The 25,365-nt window shown below is 48.2% G+C and overlaps 1 pseudogene; it reads left to right on the top strand.

Moving 5' to 3' along the window:
* Positions 1 to 18,259: 18,259 nt before the first annotated feature.
* Positions 18,260 to 19,131, top strand: LOC148436208 (uncharacterized; annotated as a pseudogene).
* The last annotated feature ends 6,234 nt before the right edge of the window (positions 19,132 to 25,365 follow it).

Below are 25,365 nucleotides of genomic sequence, written 5' to 3' on the forward strand. Positions count from 1 at the left end.
TGGGGGCGCTACAAGGGGGGGGGACTACTACTGCTGGGGGCACTACAAGGGGGGGACTACTACTACTGGGGGCACTACAAGGGGGGGACTACTACTACTGGGGGCACTACAAGGGGGAGACTACTGCTACTACTGGGGGCACTACAAGGGGGGTACTACTACTGGGGGGGACTACTACTAGGGGCACTACAAGGGGAGGGGACTACTACTAGGGGCATTGCATAGGGGGGAGGGGACTACTACTAGGGGTACTACATAGGGGGGAGGGGACTACCACTGGGGGCACTGCATCGAGGGACCACTGCTGGGGGCTCTATATAAAGGGCAATAGTGGGGGTACTGCATAGGGGGAAGACTACAACTGGGGCCACTATTTAAGGGGCACTGCATAAGGGTTACCACTACTGGGGGCACTATATAAGGGGCTTACTACTGGGGGCACTGCATAGGGGGGATTACTACTGGGGGCACTACTCGAGGCCTGCATAAGGGTGTCCTCTCCTGTGGCACAGGGTGGCACTGCATATGGGCACTACGACAGGGGGCTGCCCCTAATCTTTATTTTTACCTTACATTAATCCCATATGGACCTGCCTCCTCCCTAGAACACTTGAGGGGGGGACGCACGTTCTTTCGGGCACCCTGGCTACACGCTACTCCTCTGCCAGGGCCGCCTGCATGCATTTGCCCCCTAGGCTAAAAGTTGCCAGCCAGCCCCTGGCTGCGTCGCACTCTGCTCCTGTCGGGCTGCCGCTGACGGGAATCGAACTGCCGGCCAGGCGGCCGGCGGGATTTCATACCAATCCCGTGCAGGGTGTGTTGTGCACATAATCCCTAACATAAGGGGGTCCTGGACTGCCCATGGAATGCTATGGTGTAGCTACTCTAGGTGCAGGGTGTGTTGTACACATGATCCCTAAGCTAAGGGGGCCCCGGACTGCCCATGGAATGCTATGGTGTAGCTACTCTAGGTGCAGTGTGTGTTGTACACATGATTCCTAAGCTACTATAGGTGCAGGGTGTGCTATGTACATAATCCCTAACATAAGGGGGTCCTGGACTGCCCATGGAATGATATGGTGTAGGTACCACAGGTGCAGGGTGTGCTGTGCACATAATCCCTAAAATAAGGGGACCTGGACTGCCCATGGAATGATATGGTGTAGGTACCACAGGTGCAGGGTGTGCTGTGCACATAATCCCTAAAATAAGGGGACCTGGAACTGCCCATGGAAAGCCATGGCATAGCTACCATAGATGTAGGGTGTGCTGTGTACATGATCCTTAAGCTAAAGGGGCCCCGGCTGCTCACTCTGCTCACTGAGCACCGCTCACTGGACAGCCATTGCCACCATATTTTCAGCATTTTCCTCGAAAATAAGAGTAGACTATAGCAAATACTATGGCGTCAGTGCCAGAGTCTATGATAACTTCTGCACATCTGTTTTCTGTGCAGGTGCCAGTGATTTATTTCTGGGGAGGAGAGGGCCCATGTAAATACCTGGCATAGAGGGCAACTCATTGATTAAAGTGCCCCTGATGAAGTGGATGTGCACCTTGAAGTGTGGTTGCTGAATAAAAGGGGGAATGTGTATAAAGATGTATACAGTACAGATCTGCATTATGTCTGGTTAATATCCTATTCAATGATTTTTTCTTCAGACATGTAAAACCAGCTCTCACATATACAATAGCAGAGACAGCCACAGACCAAACAAAAAGGACCCACATCACCAATTAGCATAAACAGTGTGAGAAAGCGGGTATTGTGCCCATGAAACGCGTTACTAGATATTATGCACACCCTTTTATGACTAGCCCTATGTGATATGATGACCACCCTTTCTGTGTTACTGTATGGAAAATTCATAATAAATTCATGTTAAAGACACAGATAAGACACTTCAATTGTTAGGACCTGCGCCTTAAAGATTTATTGCCTACAAACTTTTTCTGAGAGGTTTTAGGGTAATAAACACTAACGATTGATTGGATGGTTACATCAGTAGGTTGGCTCAAATCACCCCCTTCCAAACCTCTGTGAGGCGGCTCAGCTGGAACGGACCTCAAATAGGCCCTGGTTATTTAATATATGACAGCCAGCTTTTTGGAGCCAGGAAAAAGGATATTCAAATATACACACAGTATTTCTATGCACTGCAGTGATGTGTACGGCAGTGATAGGTAGTAGGAAGACCACTGCAGGGACATAAGGGTCAGCCTAACCTGGCACATTATGGGGGTGTGACCATGCCCCTCTAAGATACAGCCGCGCCCCTCCATTATATGGCCACACCCCCATTCATATCGGACAGAACCATTATTAGGTATGCCAATAGCACAGATGCCCCCCTCCTACGTATTGCTAAGTATTTATTTTATTTTATAAGGGTGTAACTACTTTCATTCATTTCCCATTGTTAACACAGTTACATCTGGGATGACCACGAATCCCCAAAGTGACATTTCTTCTATGTTTATGTAAATGAGGAAAGAAAGGCAGATACCGATGTATGAAGCCCTTGGCATGCAGGTACTGGAGACCAGAGACAATTTCAGCCGCGTAGAATCTGTTAAAGAAGAAATGTAAAAATATTGTAAAGTCCCAGATCCAGTTCTGTGTGAGGATTCTTTATATACAAAAAAAGTCATGTACATGGAATATATATGTTATTTACAGGGCAATTGGGAAATTATGAACAATGTTGAGGGCTGTTGTACAAATTTGTAATAGAGCAAAATCTGTTCAGTGCAGCACAGATTGTGCCATATATGTAATACCATAAGCCGCAGATGTAAGACCCTTATAATGGAGCTTCTGTGCTATGGTGTGTGTGTACCAGGCAGCCACTGCATAAAAATGTGTCCTCATATACCTAGCACCCATATGCCATATGGCACGAAACACCATCGTCACTGAGCCACTCCAAGAGATATGTCTTATTTGCATCGCAGATGCAGCAAAACACCACTCACAGTGTACTAGAGACTCTGGGCTGTGACTCTAACTACACAGGAATTAGTTTTACACTTGTACAAAGTCACAGATGAAACACAATGGCGCTTGTCATGAGAAAAAGTCGCACCCGATTCATCGAAGAAATTAGTATACAGATCCAGACTCGCACACAGATATACAAATGTCACACATCGAATTGATCAGTGTAAGCTAGTAATGTCGTTTTGTTGCTCCCAGGCCAATTCGACCAGTACCTGGCGCATCGAGAGGGGCTATTTTTCCCGATTAGAGCCACAGTGTATAAGAAAGGACGGGATGTAGTCATATTGCTGGTGGATGGAATGCCGGCTTTCAATATACCGATGCTGGAATCCCGTCGCCCGGCACAATGCCAATGCTGCAACCCCCTTAGGGATCGTAAGACAGCGAGGCCAGGTAAGTCTTAGCTGTGGGGGGAGGGTTAGGTTTAGCCATCCCCAGAGGATTTAGGGCTAGGTACCCCCCAGGGAGCGTTAGGGTCAGACTGCAGAAAGGGCCGGTTAGGGTTAGGCACCATCAGAAAAAGTTAGGATTAGGCAACCCCCCGGGGAGGGTTAGGCTTAGGGTGTGGGAAGGGGCGGTTAGGGTTAGGCAACACTGGGGCAGTTAGGGCTAGGCACCCCCGCAGGGAAGTTAGGGTTAGACACCACTAAGGGAGGATTAGGGGGGAGAGGTGTAGGGATAGTATACTTACAGCCGACATCAGGATTCTGCTCTGTTCAGGCTGCCACCGGCGGGATTTGTAGCCACCGGTATTTCATACCCAACCCATAAGGACACCTCTGTATTTCCTATAGCACTAAGCTGCTTACTACCTCCCCCCATAGCCAGGCTCTCCTCCTCTCTGTTGGTTTCTCTGCCGCAGACAGGTCTTCTGAGCATCTGGTCCGGAGAAAGAGTAAAGGTGCGAGCAGCCGCTGTATAATACACTATGCCTCAGCTGCTTGTAATTTCCATCTGCTGCTAGGACTGGCTGTTCAGGTGATGTCACTTCCCAGTAACCCATGGGCATCCAGTCACAGCCGCTGCATGGTATTATAATAACTATATAGCTCTGCCTCCATGGGGGAGAGAGGAGAGAGCCATAGTGTTTATATGGGGCGTAGAGAGAAGCAATGTGGGATAGGGACTGAGTAAGGGAGCTATAGATAAGGGTTAAGCTGGGTACACACTATAGTATGGTGCAACCTCACCAATGGTGCAATGTAATCATACATTGCACGCGCCATACACACTGCACAAGCCGGTATACAATATCGCGATGTGTCATTACGTGCTGCATGTAACTGCACCACGTGATTCATTGCATTGTCCCATCTACCATGCAGAACAGCAGAAAGGATGATGCAATGAATGACAGCCGTGAATCATGGAATGACCGTACACACTATACGATGTGCATAGACGCGGATTCCCACATTTTCCATGAGCGGGAACACGCTGCACCTGTCCTGCTGTGTCATGGCTGCAGTCTGGGGTCCTCCCATGGAGCCACGCTAGTTAGCCAGCCCCCCAGTGCCCCGCCATAAGTACCAAGCCTGGGGCTGGAGTTGCGGTGCAGCAGAGGGGTGATGGAGCAGCAAGGCTGGCGTCCATAGCACTGCCTAGCGCTGCCTGCTCTTCAGGAAAACCAAATAAAAGAAAACATAAAATAAAGCTTGGCTGCTTAAAAGCAGCCCAACTGTGCAGACGGTGATCCAGATCCTGCCGGACATCAACGACAAACTGAATTGCCTCAGGCTGTGGGTGGGGTATAGGGGGGAAGGACTGGGGCATCCTGGGACAGAAAAGCTTTAACTGTTGGTGTCCAGTCCTCCTAACCATCACCTATACCTCATTGTCTCCCCTGTGTAGCCCTATGGATCCTGAAGAAGAAATATTGCTCTGATTTGCGTCACAGCGATATATCATACGATACATTGTATATTGTGTACCCAACTTAAGAAAGACAAATACAGGTTGGAAAGAGTTATAGGTAGAAGAGACAAAGTGATGGGTGACCAACAACTGAGAAGGTGATAAAGCATATTGTCTAAGTGTGTGTGTGTGTGTGTGTGTGTGTGTGTGTGTGTGTGTGTGTGTGTGTGTGTATTTGTGTGTAAGTGTCTGGCTGTGTCTTCTGGCCTGAAATTATTTCTTCTTTTTATCCACCTAAAATTTGGTTGTGTACATAAAATGTGGTAATCATTGGCGGCCAGTGCTGGTATAACCAGTAGGACAAGTGTAATGAGGGCAGTGGTCTGACAGCTGTTCTGCCACTGATTATAATGTATCTAATCCCCCACACTGTAAGCTCCTATGTCTCATATCTTCTCTCACACACAATTAGAGTTTTTACATCAGCTCAGTGATAGAACTTACGTTACAGCCTGGACCTCAAGACGGCCTCTTCTCACCAGAAGATCGAACAGGTCTCCACCGCTGGCATACTCCATGATGAAGGCCAGGTTGTTCTATTACAGGGCACAGACAGAACAAAGTCACATATTTGCCAGTTACTCTAGTACAGTCATTACTCTTACAGTTACCTGGTCTGGGTGCTCAGAATGTACAGCAGGCACCGCGCTCTCCACCATCTATTACACTGTGACTATTACTGTATCTGACATGTCCTACACTATAACACTATGGGTATGGACACAATAGGGGTGATTTATAATTAATAAATATAAAATGTGTCTCCTCTGACCTCTTCTGTCTGCGTGTGCGCACATACGTGTGGACAAGCCCGCATGATACATACATTTCCCAGGACATTATAGTGATATGAGGGAGTGATTACTGTGTGGATCCGGCCTGGAATGTGTTTAGGTATAAAACAAGCCTGGAGTGACTAAGCACAGCCGCTAATGTCCCACACTCCTCATTACATCACTGTTCCCCAATGGCTGCTCCCTAACTGCTTGCTACCTCCTTGTGTGATTACACCATGCCAGACACTGGGCCTGATCCTGAGTCACACACAATAGCACATGCAGCAGGGTCTATTGGTGGTCACCTGCCTGCGGGTTTATGCAAATGGCATACAGACTCCTCCCCTGGTGTACATCCATGTGGCCGATTGTACAAGGACTGAGACGCCCACTCACAGCGACCAGGGACGCAGTAATACCGATTGGTGCGTCCTTATACGTCACCATCGCTCGCACCATCAGCCTTATGGCAGCTGCAGCTTCTCCATCTGCCTATGGCCTCATATGCCTGCAGCTGTGTACACACCCAGAATGGACTATTAATCTACTCACCTCCCCCAATGCCCATCACTTACCACAACATGTGTAATACCGGGCATCCCGATCTCAGCAGCGCCTCTGTACGTACACCATGTATAACGCAGGCGCTGTAATGGTTCTTAGGAAATTTTGCACATGCGCAGTTGCAAAAAAATGTGATATGACATATCCTTCACACTTACTCTGCTCTGTGCTCTCTCTGCTCATCATACATTACCCCATTTATATATATTACATATATAAGGGTAAAGACCGGCACTCCAAATATCTCCAGTAATTTCCCAGGTGCCCTCCAAGGGGAAACTGTAGTTAAGTTACAAGCAGAAGCTCTCACAGGACTTGTACATAGAAAGAAAAACACTGCAACCCAAGCAGGTTTAGTCCATATACTGTACATACTGTATACACTGATTGTACTAATTCCTGAGAATGTCCTCCTTGGGCACAGAGAACAGAAGTGGCTCCTACACTCTTGGATGATAGGATTGCTGCCGAGAGAGGAGGGGGAGACACTGAAGTCCTGGCCAGCCGAGTCCCGGTGCCTGCACAATGGATCTGACAGGCACCCAGGACCGACACATGTGCACGAGTGGCGGTGGTGCCACACATACACATAACACCAGCTCCTAGGGACTGCATTAGCATCAGCCCCTAGAAGCCAGGTAGGGCTGCCTGGAAGGCAGAGGAGCGGCTTCCCACTGGAACAGAAGCTCTCTGCTAATCACAGCCCGGATTGGCAGCCCCAGGAGAGAAGACACCTCCCCTTGGGACTACCTGTCCTGTGCATCACTGGCAGGTAATGCTTCCAATGGGATGAGAACAGACAGAAGCGGCCGGCGCTCATAGACGGGGGCAGGGGTGTAACACCACTAGCAGCTCTTTGTAAGAAGTATCCCCCTCTTCCTTGGATAATTAGACAAGTTTGGACAGAATATAGGATTTAGCAGACTATGGGCCTGAACCCTAATGTTCAGGACCCGTATTTATATGTATATGAAAATGAAAATAGTCACAATAGAAAGTCTTTAAAAATCAAAACTGGTGTGCAAAAACTTGAGGCTGGGTGTTCAAGACTTTAAGTCCCTTGACCCACAATTTGGTTTTTCTGATAGGGAGTGTTCTGATGGGAACCTTTTAAAAGTCAATATAAAGTATGAGACCAAATGAAAAGTTAATATACAGGTGGGCAAAAACTGTCGGCTGGGTGTTGGTTTTAACAGTAGCAGATTAAATCAGTTATGCAAAAACTGTAGGCAGAATGTTGCGTGAGAATAAATGGGCTTTGTCCAGGATTTGATTCCAATTGGCCTCCTCCTCCACTGCTCACACCACCTCAGAGAAGGAACGCAGTATCAGAGTGACAGGTACACTAGAATGCAGTGTCATAGGTGAGGAATATCAATTTACCTGACCATGATGTCTGCTGGTCCTGCACGTATTGCTGATTGTAAGTGTCAGTGGGTGGCTTAAGGTAGGTAATGAAGACTGAGTATGCTGGACTTATTGGAAATTAAAACTGTTTATTAAACAGTATAAGAAAGTATTACCCTTCAAACAGGGATTGCAATTAAAAGTACATGAGTAAGGGTAGCAATGTGCCAACGCGTTTCATCTCATATAGAGACTTCTTCAAGGGCTGATGTCCTAGGTGCATCTTTCTCATCTTATATACTCACTGCAATTAGCTATACATCTCCTGCTGTGATAGCGCCGCACTTCCGGGTGGTACTTCCGGGTTGCGTGCGCACGCTCATAGTAGCGGTGGTTAGTCAGCGTGTCCCCCTAGTGTCTATCTTCTGTGTACAAATTAAGTCAGCGGCGGCACGGTGTCCGTGCTGCCGTCTGATCACAATGGTTGAGAGTCACGCAGGACTTACTCCTGTCATAATGTCCTCCCTCGTGGTGGCGGCCATCTTTGGTGAGACTAATGTTATGCTACTGTTCGCGATAGAGTGATTACTCCAATGCTATCTGATAGAGAGGGTGAGAGTGGTGTATTAGACTCTCTTACTTCTTTGTCCTTATTATTAAGGGCGGCCATCTTTGGTTAGGTATATTCTGCCCAGTGTGTGATAGCAGCTAAGGATATGCATTAACATATAAATGTGGGTAGATATACAAAGGCATTATATCTTATGGACCAATGGAGCTTTTGGGACATGCCCCTGGTGGAGATATCGATCTATCATTTGAAATAAGGGTAAATTAAATTGCGGACTTGCAATGACAATAGTCAGTCAATTAACTGATTAACTGACTAATCAACCAATAGACCAGTTAATTAGCCAATTAGCCAGTCTCCTATGTAATTTAATCGAAAACGATAGGTCATAAAATATTAATTAAATATAATGGATGTAAGAGAGAAGAAAAAGAGAGAGAAAAAAGAATATAATAAGGCAGCAACTAAAAATAAAAAGACTGAAATATTGAATTAAATATGTACATATCCAATACAGGTGTTGGTGTGTGTTACTATGTACATAGGTAAGGTGGGGGTTACCTATGAACCTTACTAAGGAATTTTTTAACAAAGATGGGGTTCAATCATCTCTTTTATTGTGATCACAGATTAGGGATCTATATTAAGACCTTCTGAGTGTAGAGTTTGTAGGTCATAAATCCATCGGCTCTCTGCACGATTTATGATATCTATTTTGTCGCCTCCCCTCCAGTTGTAATTTATTTTGTCAATTCCCATGAATTTCAGCCCCTTAGGGTTGCCCTGGTGAATAGATTTGAAGTGTTCAGAAACACTGTGGTTCTCAAAACCTGTGCGGATGTTTCTGCAATGTTCGTAGATCCTTATTTTAAGGGGTCTTGTGGTATGTCCCACATATTGAAGCCCACATGGGCACTCCTATGGGAAGTCACTGCCAGTCAGTGTAGTCATGGACTGCCACTGGCTCACTGTGTTGGTGGATTTTACTGGGGGAGCTGCAACCCCTAGGAAAAAGCCACCACTGGATAGGAGTATTACACACTTTATAATACAGCAGTATAAGAATAGTACAGAGCATTCACCCTGGACCACAAGGATGATTGTAACATGCAGGGTAATACCTCGGTCCGGAATGTCAGGATGCTATGAACTAAGAAGGGGCTCCCAGATGTTGCTTGTAAAACTGTCATCTCCTCCAGGGCTTCCGCCTCCTCTCTCTCTGACATTCCTCTGATGTTCTGGACCTTTATGGCAACTTCCTTCATGGTGATGTTATCGTACGCCAGCAGGACCTGTATGTGTCAGTGATACCGAGATGTTACATGGTCAGGAGCACAAATAGCTGTCACTATGTATGTAGAACCGGGCTGGTTTTGCCTTTTTAAATTAATGTTGCTTTAATAAAAAAGGGCTGACTTGCTGGAATCTTGTTGATGCCGGCATCTCATAGGCTATTACATATTTCCTCATAGAGCTGTTATTGGGTCAGGAAATCTATCCTGAAAAAGCCATAAAGTATAATCTGGAATCTGATTTGCGAATATGCTGCTTTGTAAATGTTAATCTTCTACAAGTTCCTGGTTATCCCTCATAATTAATAAGGACTGTCTACAATTCTATATACGTAGTTATCAAAATGTGAATGCTGGTTGTGACTATAGCTGGTTACAGAGTCTGCTCTCAGCCCTGCCCACATACATACTGTTAGCTATGAGGAAGATAACCAACAAAGGGGGACTCAGCGAATGAGTAATATCTCCCGAAGGGCAGTGATCCTGGGGAGGGGACACAACGGTTATGCTAGGTGGGAAGGGAGGTGTCTGATCTGTTTATCTAGACTAGTTATTTTAGAATGCACATTAGTACTCTGTTGTGTAAATGATATTTAATTAAAGGTGAAATAACAGTAGCTAAGAATGATATTTCTTAGTTATTATCATTTTTCGACAGCGGAATGCAGGCTAGGGACCTATGATAGGCATCGAAATACCGATGCCTATCATAATCCTGATGCCGAGGACGCCATCCTGAACTAAGGTAAATCCGGAGCGCCCTTAGCGTTAGCCACCAGAGGGGTAAGGTTAGTATGAGGGAGTCTAGCAGGGTTAGTGTTAGGTTTGGGAGGCAGAGAGATTAGGGTTAGGCATCCCTAGAATGGAGTGTTAGGGTTAGGCACCCCCAGGGAAAGATTAGGGTTAGGCACCCGCCCAGAAGAGCGGAAAGGGGGGTTTAGGGATAGGCACCCCCAGGGGTAGGTTAGGGTTAGGCACTAAGGGGGGTGGTTAGGGTTAGGCACCGGGGGGGAGGGATAGGGTTAGTGGGGGACAAGGGGACATTAGGGTACTTACCGGCCCCTGTCGGGATCTTAATCCCGTCGGACATCCGCTGTCTGGATTTGAACCGGCAGCTAAATAGCCACCGGCATTTCAATCCCATTCCATAGACAGACAGCATCTAGCCAGTGACTAATGGTAAATAGTGACAGGTAGTACCCAACATGCCCAAGTACAGTTTTATCAAATCCTGGCACTAAATATATTTTACACATCTTTCTTCATATAGAATTTGTATTACTCAAACACATTTACATTCACTTATAGAGCGCTATCATTTATGGTACAGATAAACCATAATGGCTCAATAATCAGATATTTGCAGAAGGATGAGGTGGTTTGTAATTGGGAGAAAATGACCGTTGTTGTGACATGTTATGATATACAGAATAATTTATCTACAGTATGTGTATCTGCAATAAGATAGAATAGATATGCATAATAAAGTCAGGAAACTTACTACTCCAAAGCCGCCCCGGCCGATCTGATGTTTGAAGTTGAATCTCTTGATGGTATTAGAGGTGTCCTCGGGGCAGGCTGGTGAGGTGCTGCTTGGTCCTTGTGTAGTAAAATAAGGCACAGGTTATTCATGCATTGATTAACAGGATATAAGGACACAGTAAGATGATGATAATTACTGACCTGGGATATTTGGGACCACATAATAAAATGCATTGTAGGGGCCCCTTTATAGCTGAATACACTGATAGCTAATCGGAAACACCAGGTCTCATTGTACAGTAACCTTCAGCTCATAAATGTACTTTAATGTACACAATGCTCCCAGTTATCTCTTTATACTCTGTTCTTTTTTATTTGTTGTATATTTGTTTTATTCTAAATATCAAAATAAAATAAACTAGGGCCCAGCACATCTTTGCTGAGTTCCACATCGGTGACCTATTTTTGACATTCCTCTTATGGAGAGGGTCAGAGAACAGCCTGTGCCAACCTTTTTTTCCCATTCCCAGCTATGCCAGCCTCTCTGCCCTTTCCCTGACTGTGACAGCACCATTCTATGCCTGTGTTAGCTTTTTAGACCAATCTCTGTCTGCATTATCTTTTCTGCTCTCTGTCTATCTTTTCCAGACTCTTTGGGCTCTATTTATTAACATTATTTTTACTAAAATAAAGTGAAAAAGGGTGTTTTCACAGCCTTTTCACATTATTTTAGTATCACCTATAGTTATTATTACAGGGCAATTGGAGTAGAATTCGTAAAGTTCTACTCCAACCCCTAAGTATCACTTATTTTTAGTAAGCAGATCGCATTTCCCTTAATTGTAATGGGAAATGTGATCCGACTAAAGTTATTAAAAATAAATTGTACAAAAATACCGGGGAAAGCCCTGTGATAATAACGCCACCTGGAGGTGGCGTTATCCAGGGTCTCTCCCGGTTACCGGGCTTCTACTCTGCTCTAAAAGGCAGAGCAGAGCCCGGAGCCGGTCCCAGTGATTAGCTGTGTATTCTAAACAGACCGCAAGCTGATACACTGCAAAATAAAAAAAGTAAAAAAAAAAATTTACTTACCTGACTACATGGACCGGTGGTCTGGGCTCCGGTGATGACTCCCCTCCGGTCAGCTGGTCTCCCATGCTGCACTGCGGCCCAGTCATCAGGTGATCGGGTCCCTGTGCAGTATGGGATATCAGCTAACCGGATGCATGGAAGACATTACCGGAGCACCGATGACTGCAGGTAAGTGCTATTAAGGGAGGGGGGATGCGGGGGGGGTCCGCGATCACGGGGCGGGGCTTAACTACAGGGGCGTGGCTTAGCGCCGAGGGGGTAGTAGCAGCGGCGGCCGGTCGGCGCATGCGCGGGCACTTTGTCACTGTATTTTTGGTGAAAATACTGTGACTAGTGTGCGGAGGGGATTCGCAGGGACAAAGCTTTATCGCAAGCTCTGTCCCTGCAAGGGATTTGCAGTAAATCCCTGCGATATTGCCTGAATTCGCAATGCGAATTCAGTCGATAATATCACACTACAATCTGCATTACAAATGCGGATTGTAGTAAATAGAGCCCTTTGTCCTTCCCCTGTCTCTTTCAGGCTCTGTGCTAGGGATGGGAATCATTTGATGGTTCATCAGAAACATCGGTCAGATGGTCTTCGATGTTCGATGCTCAACCCTGCAATGTTTAGAATCAAATGTTTCATCACCATCGCTAGATTTCTCCCCCAATGTGTTTCCCTGCTTTTCCAATGGTTTTTTTTGTGACACTGGGCCTGATTCAGACCCGGTCGCAAGCGCTGAGCTCTCGCAACCGGGTCGATGGTGGCCCAGAGCGCATGCGCACGACGGAGCCGGCTCCGTCGTGCGCATGCGCGAGACCCGGATAGCGACGCCTCCGGGTCTCGTACCAAAGGGGGCGTGCTGTCGATGTTGAGTGACAGCACGCCCCATTTGGTGGGCGGGCCAGGGGAGTGGCTGCCCAAACGGAGGCGTTCACAGTGTTGTCAGTGGGACAACACTGTTAGAGCCAAAATCTCTCTGGGGCTTGCGGCAATGATACCCTACCACAAGGGTCTCGTCACAAGCCCGATGGTTGCGATGGTCTTGACCATCGCGACCATTTTCCTGGCCACTCGCTATAGCTGTGGGTGGTCACCCATAGCTATGCGAGTGGCCAGGAGGCCGTTCTAAAAAAAAAAAGACCGGCGCGTCCGGCTCTGAATCAGGGCCACTGTGTGGTGCTGTCACTGCTTTGGGCTGTCAGCTGGCTCGCTCCTTGTTTATAGTCAATTACAATTTAGGGGCATATTCAATTAGCCGCGAAAAGTCGGCTAAGTTTTGCCTCCCGGACTTTCCGCCTACACCGCATGTTTTTGGAGAAAAGTCTATTCAAGTGCGTGACCGCTTTTTGCCCAATTCAATTGTAAAGGATGTGAAAACGGAACCTTTCGAAACTCAAACAGGCAAAAAGTGCTCTCAGTTTTGGGAAATCAGCCTGACACCCCCCAAAAGATGCACTGACATTGGGGATCACTATAGATCGCAGTGCGTGTGCGCGAATCAGTGCGAGAGATCGGGAAGCGTTCAGTCACTGTGCATAGACTGCCCAGCAGAGTGAGTGACAGGAGAAGATGTTTGTGGGTGGTGACAGGGGCTGGCTGCTAGAGACGGGGGAGTGGAGGTGCGAACGCAGGCGTGCCTGAGCGTCTCAATGCCGTTTCAGAGGCGTGCATAATTTAGAGGCAGTGTCATAGTACACGTCACCTGGCTGGATTTTACACTAAAGTGCTCGCAGTGTTTGCGGTAGGGTATGGTCAGCCTCAAGCGCTGCGATCACATCCGATGGTACCCAATGTACCGATAGTTGCATACACTTCCTGGAGATGACGTGTGCAAGTTGGCGTCTTAAGGCAGGCTAGTGGACGTCTCCATACGCAAAGCGATCGCACGCCAAGACAAAGTGGACGTGCTAATGCCTTGGCGTGCGATCGCCTGCCTTCCCAAATTTGTATACGCATTGAGCAAGCGAACGCATACAGCGAGTGGGTCTGAATCAGGTCCTCTGGTCAGCCAATTAGCAGAAGCACCAATTAACAGTCCCACCCCTGGCTCACTGCCACTGGTGCTGCTCTAGGTGAACACTGGTTGGATTCTGGGGTGTCTGGCTGCTGCAGCTATTGAGGAGAGAGAGTACTTTATGTACAGGAACGTAGCTTAAACCCCTAGGGATTTGAGTGCACAGATAGGAATCAGTATAGTGGTATTGATAGGGTTAAATTTGGTAAGTTTTTGTCAGCCTATTAGGATAGTGTAGGTCATACTGGTGGGAGGAGTTTAGTGATTTAGTTCAGTGTTAGGCAGGGCTCTGCCTCTTCTTTTTCTTGGACTTTCAGGCAAGTACAGGATATTTGGGCTGTGATAAAGCCTTTCTTTATACTTTATCTTCCTACTTTCTTACTTTCTCTATTCTGCCTTTTCTGCTCTGCCTTTCCCTCTCTCTATCCTAAGTGTGCTGCCCGCAGTAGTATAGTAATAAAATTCAACCCCCCCCCACCTCCTCACCTTAGTGCTTGCTGAGATGTCCAGTCCTCGGCGCTCTGCTCCTATACCAGCGCGTTATGTAGAGTCCCTAGGGACTCTCACGCGCAGGTGGGCCTCCTCTTGTCTGGCCGGGGAGAGGGAGCTGAGGGTGTCTTTTGGCCTCCCCCCCGCCGCAGATGCTCCCCCTCCATCACCAGTCACCGCAGCTCCAGCTCCGGAGTCTGTGGATGGCTCCGGGGTTCAGGGCCAGCGGGGGCGTGGGCGCACGCTGGCGTCCTCTCCCAGCGATAGCGGCAGCTCTATTCAAGCTGTCCGCAGGCGGGGTAGGCGCCGGCGGGCTCCCGCTTCCTCCCCCGATAGCAGCGGGAGCACCGCTGCTGTACCACGTGGTCGGGGCGGCTGCCGGTGGGCTCCAGCCTCCCCACCCAGTAGCGCGGCGCTAGCGCCAATAATAAGGGGTCCCGGCAGCCCGCGGGTGTGCGCCCGCGGGCATATGAACGGCCCCATCAAGGCAGCAGTTTGGCGGCCGGGTCCTCTAGGGACGCCGGCGCCATTTTAGAGGCAGAGGGCGGCGGCCATTTTGGCTTACAGAGGTCAGGGTCAGAATTAGGAGGATCTCCTGATCCTTCAGGATCCAGTTAGGGTGAGGAAGGTGCTGTGTTCCCGCAACGACCATATGCCAGGCGGGGTGATAGGCAGGTTAATACGCGCGTGCATGGTTTAAGGGATTGGGGGTCCTCCTGTCCCTATGCTGCCAGCCGCACAAGTGCCCCTCAGGCCATTAGTACCCCTGCTCCTACGCCCTCCCCAGAGTTAGGTGCACTGACAGGAGTGTTGGTGGCTCTGGTAGGCGCACTTACGCCTCTATTACATAATGTGAACGGGTCCGGCGGAGGGGATCAGACTCCTGCGTTACAGCAATTGACGCCACTTGTTGCGCAGTTGTCCGCGATGTGTAGCCTACCTGCACCTGTGACAACCACCGTTTCTCCTTCTCCTCTGTCTCCTCCGTCTCTCTCTTCCTTGCCGGTTGGTACCAGGCCCTCAAGGTCTGGTCCCGCCACACGGGGTGGGAATGAAGGGAATGTGAACACGTTGTCGCTGGCCTCCTCCTCTGTTGTTGCAGGTCTCTCCGGAAGAGGTGTGGAGGAATCCGCATCTTATAATTCCCGGAAGTCATTTCGGGTGGCGGATCCGGTCGTTCCTGGGCAGTCCGGCGTTTCTGCATCAGGTTCATTGGCCGAGGGTCACAGATCCAATGACACCCCACAGGATGAAGGGGCGTCCACTTCGGGTGAGTCGGATAGTGAGTGGAGTGAGGGGCTAGTTAGCTCAGAATCTAGTGATACATCCACTTCTAGCGGAAGTCGTAGGCATCACCGTCGTAAAGCCAAGCGGCCGCGTCGCTCACGTGCATCTAGATGGTCGCGTCGCCGCCGTCGGCGTCGTCGGTCCTCCAGTGAAAGCGGGGAATCGGATATTAGCCCAGGGGACGTCGTCCGCTGTGCTAATACGGCAATTCTCCGTGGGCTAAGGCCGCGTATGCGTGAGAAAATTAATAAGGGCAAGTACGTTGACGTGTTTGCTCTTACGTCCAAATCTCGCAAAGCTTTAGCCGCTGCAAAAAAGAAAGGGGGCATCGGGGAGGATGTCCATCGTTCTTATATAAATTGGCTCAGTGGCTTTTATGTTTTTGCGGGCTGTTACCTTAAAACCCGTCCGGAAGAGGCCATGAACGTGATACGATACCTTCACCTGATTCAGGGGCTTTTCCGTACGTCACGCGGCCCTGTATGGCGACAGTACGACGAGGAGTTTCGCCGCAAACAGTCAGGCGTAAAAATTATGGATTTGGGGTGGAGGGACGTGGAAGTCTGGTTGGAGGTAACACAGCCCGCTCCTCTGACCACTGAGGTATGTTCCGGACGGAAGTCCGGCGGCCAGGGAAACGCCCAGAGTCGTTTCTCTAAGGTTCTGGCTGCCAAAGGCCGTTGTTTTGCTTTTAACAACGGCAATAGTGCAGCGGGAGTCCGGTGTCATTTTCGACACCACTGTTTGCGTTGCGGTGCCCCCCATCCAGCCAAGGAATGCCCCAGATTGCCTGCCCCTGCTTCTTCCGCTGGCTCCAGACCTACTGGGTCCGGTGCCGCTCCATAGAGCTCCATCGCCAGTCCGCGTGGAGGCAATCCGTAAGTGGTTGTTTAGGTACCCATTGCGCGAGACGGCGTTGTTTTTGCTTGATGGCTTCACCGAGGGGTTTCAGCTCCCGGTGGTGGGTAATGTGCTGTTAGGGGAACCCAAAAACTTACGTTCAGCTTACCTATTGCCGGGTATTCTGAAAGACAAAGTGGCCAAGGAGGTGCAGCTGGGGCGCATGGCTGGGCCTTTTGCTGCCCGTCCTTTGCTCAATTTAGTTCTCTCTCCATTGGGAGTGGTGCCCAAGAAGGCCCCCGGGAAGTTCAGGTTGATACAACATCTATCCTTTCCAGCTGGGGGGTCGGTGAACGATGCCCTACCCGAATTGTTAGCTCGGGTTTGTTATCAGTCATTCGAAGATGCCCTTAGTTTAGTGAAATTGGAGGGTACGGGGGCCTTGTTGGGTAAGGTCGATGTGGAGTCTGCCTTTCGCCTATTGCCTTTGCACCCCGACTCGTTTCGGTTCATGGGCTTTAGGTTAGAGGACGGCTTTTACTTCGACAAGTGTCTCCCCATGGGATGCTCTGTGTCGTGTTCTTATTTTGAAGCTTTTAGTTCTTTCCTGCATTGGTGTGTTTGCGTGGGCACTGGGGAGTCCGGGGTGGCCCACTACCTCGATGACTTCCTATGTGTTGGGCCGGCTGGTTCCCCTCATTGTGCGGAGCTTATGTTTTCTCTGCAGGCTTTGTTTAGTGAGTTCGGGGTCCCAATTGCTTCCAATAAAACGGAGGGGCCTTGCACTCGTCTATCGTACCTTGGTATCGAGATCGATACGGCTGCCGGTTGTTGCCGTTTGCCTGCAGAGAAGATAGCGAAGCTTCGTGACGCCATTACGCTTGCATTGTCACTAGGTAGGATTACCTTGAGGCAAGGGCAATCGTTACTAGGGCTCTTCAATTTTGCATGCAGGGTAATCCCCATGGGGCGGGTTTTCTGTCGTAAATTAGAGAGAGCGACCACAGGAACACGCCGACCCCATCATTTCATACGATTGTCTTCCGAAATTAGGAGAGATCTTCGAGTTTGGGATGGTTTTTTTTTTTGGAAACATACAATGGCATTAGTTTTTGGTTGCATCCCCCAGCTGCCAGTGCACAGCTGCAGCTTTTCACGGATGCAGCCGGTGCTACTGGTTTTGGAGCCTACCTGGAGGACTCTTGGTCCGCTTCCCAGTGGCCTTCATCTTGGGTTGCCGGGGGGCTGACCAAGAATCTTCTTTTACTCGAGCTGTTTCCCATAGTTGTTGCCCTGGAGTTGTGGGGTGATCGGCTCCGTAACCGGCATGTCATATTTTAGTGCGACAACTTGGGGGTAGTTTATGGTATTAACCGGCAGAAGTCTACATCCTTGACGGTTCTCAGGCTCCTTGCACAGCTTGTTTTGCGCTGTCTGGCATGTAATGTTCACTTCGAAGCAAGGCATGTTCCCGGCGTAAACAATTCCATTGCAGATGCGCTATCCCGCTTTCAATGGGTTAGATTTAGGGAACTTGCACCTTCTGCGGCAGCGATTGGTGATATCTGCCCCCCTCATTGTTGGCAGGTTATTTGTCCGGAATGGAGGGGTTAGTGCGGCACTCGCTCGCCCCCAGCACGTTGAGGTCCTACCAGTCTGCCTGGAACCAGTGGGAGTCCTTTTTCTCCCGCAAGCGTGACGGAGGTAAGCGGATTTACCAAGTCTTTTTATCTTTTATATGGGGTCTATATTCTGCTGGTAAGTCCAGGGCGGTGGTGGCGAGAATCATTTGCGGCGTTTCGTTTTTCTTGCGCTTGCATGGGCGTCGGGATTTTACCAAGGGATTCTTAGTACAAAGGGCTGTTAAAGGTTGGGCTAGAATGGCCCCGGTTCAGGATGACCCCAGAAGACCAGTTACTTTTTCGTTACTTTTTTTTAGTTTGTGATTGTATTGTCTGATGTTTGCACGTCCCCTTATGAAACGATACTTTTCCGGCTCGCTTTTGCGATGGCCTTTCACGGGGCTTTTCACATCAGCTAGTTGGTAGCTGCTTCTCATCGGGCCCCTCCTGCTTTACTTTATTCACACATTATCGTCGCCCGGTCTCTGATGTGTAAGCTGCAGCGATCCAAAACAGATCAGTTGGGTAGAGGTCGCTGGGTGTATTTGGCGGCATGTTCGGATGCATGTGTTTGCCCAGTTGCGCTGGCCAGACAGTATTTGCGCCTTCGGCCCAACTTGCCAGGTGCGTGGTTGATCCATGGTGATGGTTCCCCCTTGACCATGTATCAATTCCGATCTGTCCTTCAGCGGTGTACCCAGTACCTCGGCTTGCCTCAAGGGGTATACGGTTCCCATTCCTTTCGGATCGGGGCGGCTACAGCCGCAGCCCGTGCTGGATGGTCGGTTTCAGAAATTAAAGTGCTAGGGCGATGGAAATCGAACGCTTATAAACGCTATGTTCGGCACTGATATGTTTGCTTCTGCATTGTATATTGTCTTACTATTGTATTATTATAACGTGGAATTTTTCTGTTACCGCTCGTCACCGTTATCGGTGGGGGCCCTGAGGGATTTTGCCCTGTTTTTGCCCTGAACCACGAAAACTGATTGGCTATTGTTATCCGGGCAGGTTTTTTCAGGTTTTCACCTTGGGCCAAGTTAGGTTTTTTTCCCCCTTTGCTCCCCCTCCTCCTCCCCCCTGTCTTTTATCTTCTCTACCTTTCTTTCTCTCTTTTGATGCCGACATTTCGTTTGTGCTAAGTTTTGGCTTCCATTTGGTAACCTTGTTACATTGTGTTTTTTCTTGCAGGAGCTAATTTGGACCCTCGACCCATATGGGTCGTGGGTCACTCATTTATCCATTGGGCAGCTACATCGCCCTTGGCGTGTGACCCTCAGTCATTTGTAGCAGTAGACAGCATTCGCTGGTTAGGCAGGAGAGGTATGCGCTGGGACGCGCTGCTAGGTTTGCTGTTAGAGATGGCGTCGTGTTTTGGGGCTCCTGGTGTTCTAGTCTTGCATTTGGGGGGCAATGATCTGGGGTCTCAGTCATCCTTAGATTTGAGGTACAAGGTAGTTAAGGATCTTGAGACCATTTGTTCCTGGTGGCCATGGTGTAATCTGGTTTGGTTGGCTATCATTCCCAGGCAGTGTTGGAGGAGCGCGAGGCCTGGGGTGTTAGTCGACAAGGCAAGACGCAAGGTTAATTCCCTAGTGGCAAAAAGAGTGGTAGCTTTAGGTGGCCTGGTGATAAATCATCCTTTGATACGCTTTAGAGATTCTCACCTGTTCCGTTCGGATGGAGTTCACCTTACTGAAGAGGGGACGTCGCTGTTCTTGGAAAGTATCTTTAGGGGATTAGGTAGTTTAGTTTAGACTGATGGCGGGCCCGTCTTTAAGAGGTGTCGTCGGGCGTGGCTGGAAGGAGCGTCAGGTAAAGGGTTAGGTTCACTGCAATTTATTTTGGGGTGCAATCGGCATCAATACACTGTTGACGTTAACCTTCTGGGGTCAGCTGCACTGGCTTACTGGCCGGGCCTTTTTATGAGTGTATTGGTGCCTGATTTGGAGACCTTAAAGATTACTTGCTTAAAGGGCAATTGGCCCTGCAAGTATGGTGGAGGATAGTGGAAATTGCTTAAAGTGAATTTGGACCATTGGCTTATGACGCTCTTTCTTTCCGTCACCAGTCGTTTTTTGTATTTAAAATAAAGGCTGATCTTATTTTTATAGCAATAAAGTTGTCTGTGTCTTTATTTTAGATAAGTTATGTAAGGTTGGTTAAGCTGTACTGGTTTGGATTTGTGTTCACATATACCGATAGGGCGTTTATGGTAACTGAGCAGTCAGTGTCACAGTGTCACTGTCAGGCACTCACTGCATGTGCACTGTATGACAGACCCAGCAGTGCCTCAGTGTGTTCTGGTGTGACGGCATTGGTGAGGAGCTGAGAGAGAGAGAGTGTGTGTGATGATATAAGGCGGGATGTACTAACCTTGCGGAGTACATCCTGCCATGCTTTGCATTTCCAACTGATCGCATATGCACTAACATATGCGATCAGTAGCGCAAAGGACAACTCTTCCGATAAAGGCTGTTTTTTGCGATGTGCGCTGTGCCGTGGACATCTGGGTTTATGACCCAGGAGTCCATCTGACCATGTGCAGAGTGACGCGTCGGCCGTGGGGCATGCTGGGAGGGATTCGATCAGACTCTCTGCTCCTCCCCTGTCTGCACCAGACTCTCTGCTCCTCCCTTGTCAGTGCCAGACTCTCTATTTCTCCCCTGTCTGCACCAGACTCTCTGCTCCTCCCCTGTCTGCACCAGACTCTCTGCTCCTCCCCTGTCTGTGCCAGACTCTCTGCTCCTACTCTGTCTGCACCAGACTCTCTGCTCCTCCTCTGTCTGCACCAGACTCTCTGCTCCTCCTCTGTCTGCACCAGACTCTCTGCTCCTCCTCTGTCTGCACCAGACTACGCCCTTCCTCTGTCTGTGTCAGACTCTCTGCTCCTCCCCTGTCTGCACCAGACTCTCTGCTCCTCCCCTGTCTGCACCAGCCTCTCTGCTCCTCCTCTGTCTGCACCAGACTCTCTGCTCCTCCTCTGTCTGCACCAGACTCTACGCCCTTCCCCTGTCTGTATCAGACTCTCTGCTCCTCCCCTGTCTGCACCAGACTCTACACGCTTCACCTGTCTGCACCAGACTTGACTCTGTGCCCTTTCCCTGTCAGCAGCAGCCCCTCTGCACTTCCCTTTCGGCAGCAGCTCCACTACCCCTCACCTTTCATTGGCAGCCTCTCTGCCCTTCCCCTGTCAGCAGCAATAATTGTCCCCCACCACCAGCATTTCCTCTGGGCCCCTCAAACTTTAGATACTGCCCTGTACTTTGTCCTGCCTCCTCCTTTTTCTTCTAGTTCTCACCTCTTCATCCCTTACATATCTTATACTTTTACTGAAGTCCAAGAAGTTCTGGGGCTGCTGACCTGAAGCGTTATGGACTACCGGAGGCACAACCGTGTCCAGGACCACGTAAATGAATGTGAGGATGGCAGGTGAGCACAATCTTGGGACTTTAGTATTTTTGTTGAGCAACTGTATAGATGATTGTTCCAATAGTATGGATCCTAAACATCAAGCTTTTACTCCATAATCACATGCATTAATTGGTTTTAAGGAACTAGCGGTCAGGGATCCTCATGCAAATTATCAAAGCACCAAAAGCCCTATTATTACTGGTGAACAAGGAGATGTTTTTGTTTTTTATACTGCATTAGCCAATTCCTCTTTGGGCTGATCCTGTAGTTGTAGGACAAATCATATCACCGCCAGGGTCTGCCCGTACCCCTAAAGTGGCATGAAGCTGAAATGGGCACCAACCATTACATTCCACGAATGGGCCCTTCATGTCTCAGTTCAGCTCTTGATATAAAACACAACTTTTTTTTTTACTACTTATTATTACAGAATGTAGAGTTTTTATAACCTATCAAAAAGAGTCTGAAACTGTTTGCATCTATATTCCCACTTGAGAAAAATATGTTGACATCAATTCCTTTAGTTTAAATATAGTTAAATATTTAAAGTTGTACCAAGTAAAGTACAGTATGTACTATAGATCCAGAAAAATAAAAACAAAAACCATAAGCACATTAAGGGGAAAATTTACTACGGGTTTGAACTGCCTTTGGTTTGGCTGCGGTTTCCCATTGGGATTGCATCCTGCTGATTTACTAAGCGCAAAAACACTGAGAAGCCACACTTTAGAGTAGGACTTTGAATGAACATCAATATTTTTCCCAGTAGAATAATATAAACCCCAGATTTACTAAGTGGCTGGTTTAGAACCCATTGCAGTGGGATTTTTCAAAACCATTGTACAGTACATGTCCCTGTCTCCATAAATGATATTTGTACTAATCATTTTTTTTTTATTTAAACATTTTCATCTGAATAACTGTAGTAAGCACATACAGATACAAGGAACATGGGGAAATCCCTCAGTATTGTTTATATAGTAATATTTTCATTATAAGGGCGGGATGAAAAATGCTGTCAAACCCTGAAAATGGAGGTTTGACCGCATTTCTCATGTACACCAAGCCCCGAATGAGATGCACTCCGGGGCTTGGTTGCGATGGGCATCTTCTTGATGGCGTTACCCATAAAAGCCTATGGGCTTCTTTCTGCAGAGTGCTATAAGATCTGATTGGATCCCTCCCAGCACCCCCTGCGGCATGCACAGAAGGACGCCGGAAAGTTTCTGGGTCATAGACCCGGAAGTCCCTCCATCGCAAAAGGCCATTCTTACCGAGAGAGCAGCCCTTTGCGGCGCTGGTCATGCGTCCCGCCCTAAGTCTTTGTCAATGTAAAAAATAAAAAGAACCTTTCCTGATGAAAACCGCCTTCCCCTCCCTACCTGGCATTGGCTGATCATCCGCCAACGTTTCAGCCTCGTCCGACGCTCTCTTTCTCTTCGGGAATATAATAGATCCCTCATGTCTCCATCTCCTCTTCTTGTCTTCCTTTCTTCTCTTTCCATCGTCACCTTTTAAGACATTAAAAAAGATCAGAAGCCTGAATAATAATAATAATAATAATAAAAAACCTTAATTACATATACTGTAACTGCTGCCTTATTATTAGGGACACATAACCCACAGAGAGACACTAACAGAGACCAGATATAAGGAGGACTAGCTATTTGTATATAACACATCTATATACATTTTATTACCAAGTTCCCAAATTATCCAACACATATCTTATAAGATAACCTAATATTACTGTTACTGTTATTCATAGAATATATCATATTGTACCCAAAGGATAACGCAGGAGAAATTGTTACTCACATACAATGTTATATATAATGGCGGCACCAGTCTTATAACATGACTGATATTAATCTCAGTAATATAGGGCACGAGTCAGAGATGAACGCTAATGTCACCACCGCCGCTGCCATTTTGTACGGAGCAGCTGTGCGGAAATATGGAGATGTGTAGGCACCGGGATTTGTACTGAGATGAACACTGGCGGTTTCGCAAATCCAAGCAGCTGCGTATAAAGACGCAGCATCGGCCTCCTGAGTAACCCTACGGTCATGTAAAATGCCCGCTGGAACTGAGACGTCGGAACCACTTTTACTGCGTACAGGATCGCAATCACAGGCAGAGACTCACCCAGAATACGGTCATGAGCAGCGGCGGCTCTTACCCTCTTAGATGAGGGGGGCTGCCACCACTGGAAACGAGCGTCACTCACCTCTACCTGCGGGTCCCGGCATCAATCTGTCAAGTGCTGGGACCGGCGCATGCACACTAGCGGCTGGGAGCTGCGCGTGCACATGTGCATGTCACCAGCTTCCAAAGGGCTGCATTGTCTGCAGCCCCTAGGAGCCGGTTAGGGCTGGTGTAAAGGCAGAGTAGTGGCTTCATACTGGAAGCCGCTCTCTGCTAATAGCAGCCGGGACTGGCAGCCCCAGGGGGAGGAGACACCTCCCCCTGAGACTGCCTGTTGTATATCTGACTGGCAGGTGGCTCCTCCAATAGGAAGCCACTGCCAGTCACAGTAGTGTAGAGAATGCAGTCACGGACTGCACTGACTTTATACTGAAGTGGCGGATATTACTGGGGGGGCTGTAGCCTCACAGCCCCTAGGCAAGATCCGCCACTGGTCATGAGACATCAGCATTTAAGTCATCACCTCCCTGTTACCACCCACAAATGGTCCCTGCCTGTCACTCACTTCACGGATAAATCTTCACTGCGAGCGACATCAATAAATAAACTTGACGCATGCGCAGGGTGACATATACACATGTACAGGCTACCGATAATCTATAACCGTGTTCATATCCGCAATGTGTCCATCTCTGAGTCAGGCCCATAGTCCATATACTGTGTATAGTAATTATGTGTAGCACTCATTTGTACTCAAATAAACCCTGCTGGGTGCCCTCCATAAGAGACAACTGTCGACTGACCCGTAAGTAGAGAAATAGTGATAGGAGACTGCAGCGCTCTGGGCTTATGGAATAAAGATTCAAGAAACTACAGTTTGCAATGTTTCAGCGCTTTAATGCGCATTTGTCAAGCAATACAATTGTATTGCTTGACAAAAGCGCATTAAAGCACTAAAACGTTGCAAACTCTAGTTTTCCAATCTCATACATGCACTGCGCTCACCTATTTACACTCCAAGCTGTATTTCATTTAAATAGAGGAAATGTATCTGGCCAGTCCCTACATGGAGTCACAGTAATATGGGAATTGCTCTGTATCCTTTCCCACCAGGTATCACACAGCTCAGGCACTGCAGATAGATGGGTGACGTGCAGTAACGCCTATTGTGTATTATGTAATGTTGGGGTCACATTTTCCCTTGTGCCCCATTTTCCCATATATAAGCCAAACCTTGCCAGCTAATTCCCCCGGTGCCCATTAATGTGAATGCTTGGGGGAGGTTCTGTCTCTATAAGCCTATGAGCCAGCAGCCCTGAGCCCATGGATATAGCATAGTGTGTGTATAACATGTGTGTGACAGCTGGTGGCAGAGGATACAGAGTAATGCTCATGTTACTGTGCCCCCGTGTAGGGACCGGCTAGAAGAGGGGAGATTTTCCTTTTATTAATATCTGTATCTGAATAACTGTAATAAGCAGCTCATCACATGCAGCATCATGAAACCCCTTATTATTGTTTAT

Source organism: Taudactylus pleione, unplaced genomic scaffold, assembly GCF_031769625.1.
Source record: "Taudactylus pleione unplaced genomic scaffold, aTauple2 ptg001910c, whole genome shotgun sequence".
NCBI lineage: Eukaryota > Metazoa > Chordata > Amphibia > Anura > Myobatrachidae > Taudactylus > Taudactylus pleione.